The sequence below is a fragment of the Boleophthalmus pectinirostris genome, unplaced genomic scaffold (assembly GCF_026225935.1).
Source record: "Boleophthalmus pectinirostris isolate CB_2022bp ecotype Guang Dong unplaced genomic scaffold, ASM2622593v1 HiC_scaffold_5, whole genome shotgun sequence".
NCBI lineage: Eukaryota > Metazoa > Chordata > Actinopteri > Gobiiformes > Gobiidae > Boleophthalmus > Boleophthalmus pectinirostris.
This window is the reverse complement of record NW_026571404.1, coordinates 12,189,290-12,192,210: the sequence shown is the minus strand read 5'-3', so window position 1 is coordinate 12,192,210 and position 2,921 is coordinate 12,189,290. Positions and strand designations below refer to the sequence as shown.

General features: G+C 39.7%; 1 pseudogene; it reads left to right on the top strand.

Moving 5' to 3' along the window:
• Nucleotides 1-403: 403 nt before the first annotated feature.
• On the top strand, nt 404-520 carry LOC129411640 (5S ribosomal RNA; annotated as a pseudogene).
• The last annotated feature ends 2,401 nt before the right edge of the window (nt 521-2,921 follow it).

Sequence of the window (2,921 nt, the reverse complement as noted above, 5' to 3'; positions counted from 1 at the left end):
TAAAGTCTAATAATGATTCCTGTGAGAGACCGTTTAGCCTCTGCACATGAGATAAAATGATCAGTCATGAAAGACGCGGGGCTATAAAAGTACAAAGTAAGTCTACGGGGTACATATAGTAAAAATGTAGGTATCTGTACTTTACTTGAGTACATTTTAAAGTGGATATTTTTTACTTTTACTTCACTGCATTTGAGAGCAGGTATCTGTACTTTCTACTCGACTACATTTCTGAACTGAAAAGTAAAAGTATTTTTTATTGTAGTTTGAGACCTACTGAAAAGAGCAAAACAAAATATCCAAATATCGTAAGTCACTCTGGAGTATAAGTCGCATCAGCCAAAAAATGCGTAAAGCGTAAGAAAAAAACATACCGTATATAAGTCGTACCGGACTTTAAGTCGTATGTGGCCGTACCAGCTTGTAAAAGCCTGATCCCGTCAGATCTCAGAAGCTAAGCAAGGCTGGGCCTGGTTAGTACTTGGATGGGAGACACTGGGAAAATCAGGTGCCACAGTGAGGCGCCAGTGACAATAACTGTCGTTGTGTCCTTAGGCAAGATACTTCACCCACATTGCCTAGTATGAATGTGGTGTGTGCCTGAGTGATGGTGGCGGTCGGAGGGTCCGATGGTGCCGATTGGCATGGCAGCCGCCCTTCTGTCAGTCTGCCCCAGGGCATCTGTGGCTACAATAGTAGTTTACCATCACCAGGTATAGAGTGAATGAATAATGCTTAATAAAGCTCTATAAAGTGTCTTTGTGACAAAAATGTCTGTGAAAAGTGCTATAGAAATAAAGACTTACTTTTTGGTGGAAATGTATTTATTATAAAATCAGAGACCAGGAACTGACATTTCATCTTGAAAGTCAAGTTCTAGTAATAACAATAGAACAGAGACCAACAGACTGTTAACCGCACATACGAACAGTTCTTCAGATAAACTATAGTATAAACAACAGAACAGAACAAGTTTAACAAACTCTCCATCTCACTCCAAATCACTAAATCCACTGAATTCTTCATCCTCTGAGTCACTTCTGAGCGACCTCCAGAGGTAAACAGAGCGCTGCTTCCTCTTCTCCGTCACTGTCGTCAAACTCAGCATCAGTTCCTGTCTGAATCCCGACAGGATGGTTTCAGTTGTCTTTATGTTTGTTGAAATTTAAATTTTTTTGTGTTACAGAAGTAATGGTGTGATCGACTGACATGATACAGACAGGACAGAGGCTCTTTCTGGAGAAGACATGTGCAGTAGAGTGAAGTGACAGTGGTACAGGAGTAGAAGATACTGACACACAAACTTAGAGTGCCCTCTTGTGGCTGTCAATGTGAATTTTTTTATATATAAGCTGCACCTTAGTATAAGTTGCAGGACCACCCAAGTCATGAAAAAAGTGTGACTAGTCTGAAAAACACAGTAAAAACCATTCTCCTGAGCACAATACTTTACTTTTTACTAATTAAGTGTGTTTTTAAACAGGTACTTTAATACTTTACTTAAGTAGATATTTTCATGTGATACTTTTATATTTACTTGAGTATTTTTTGCTCCAGTATCTGTACTTTTACTTAAGCATTAAAATTGAGTACTTCTCCCAGCGCTGGGTATAGTTCTGGATCTCTCTCACTGGCCTATATGCTCCAGTGCGGTGACGCCATCTCCAGCCGTTGAGAACCACCAGCTGTTTTTGATTTTCTTTACCCCCCAAACCCCAACCTTGTCCAGGCTTGGCTCCATCAACACCCCCTCCCCCCTCTCTCTCTCCATCCAAACATCCCGAGAGCCCCCTGCCCCCCCTGCCCCCTGCCCCCTCTCCAAACGGGACGGGGAGTACTTACCTGATGGCACACAGGAAGGGTGGAGGAATTCAAAACTCACGCGATTTCAATCTAGGGCAGTTTTGGAGCCGGATTGATTGGCTTGGCCCGAAGTGCAGATGTGAAGATTTGGGGTAGGATTCAGCGAATGTGCAGGAGAAGGAGTTTTTTGAAGATCTTGGCATAAACCTGCACAGGGGAAAATACCAGGCCAATACCAAGGAACTATTTCAGATTTCTTAGATGTGTGGCTTTTGACGATATTGATCATTAAAGGTGCACCGTGTAACTTTTCTAGTAGAGGGCCCACCACCTGCTTGTCTACACGGAGATGTTATTACTAGGGATGTAGCAATAATGGAAATATCGTGATATCGTATCGTCAAAAGTCTCTCAATAATATCACGGACCAACAAAATATATCAAATTACAAGTTTAAATTCACTGTTATGGTGCAGCAACAGTAAAAAGAAACAGAAGGAACTACAAAGACCATGAGCCTTTGCTCTGTTTCAGTTCAATTTACACAATGAAATACTTTATTAAGCACTTTTAAATCTGAAGTCTTTGGTTTATGACAGGAAGCAAAAAGTCTTGTCAAGGCATTTTTAAAGGAAAAAGCAGCACATAGCAGTAATTTGGTTCCCCTCCACAAAATATTGCAATAAATATCGTACAGTGAGATGCATATTGTGAAAATATCATACCAAGAAATATTAGATATTTTCTTTCTCAATTGAGTGACAAGTGACAAAATTTAGCCAAGTTACAGAGCAAAATATACAGTTAGTGAAAATATAGTTTCTAATGGTATTTTGAGAAATATATAACAGTATATAATATCTCCAAACTACATACATAAATATAAACATTTTTGACCAAGCAATAACATCTCCACGAAGACAAGCAGAAATGTTACATAGTGCATCTTTAAGGAGGAAGTGAAAACACAATTTTTAATATTCCACATGAGATATTCAGAAGTCATGGCAGTGCAGTTTTGTGTATTATTCATATACTCTACACAGGTAAGATACTACTGAGGCCACAGCTGCCTTAAGAAAGAAAGATCTGCACCATCAGATCCAATCAGTAACACC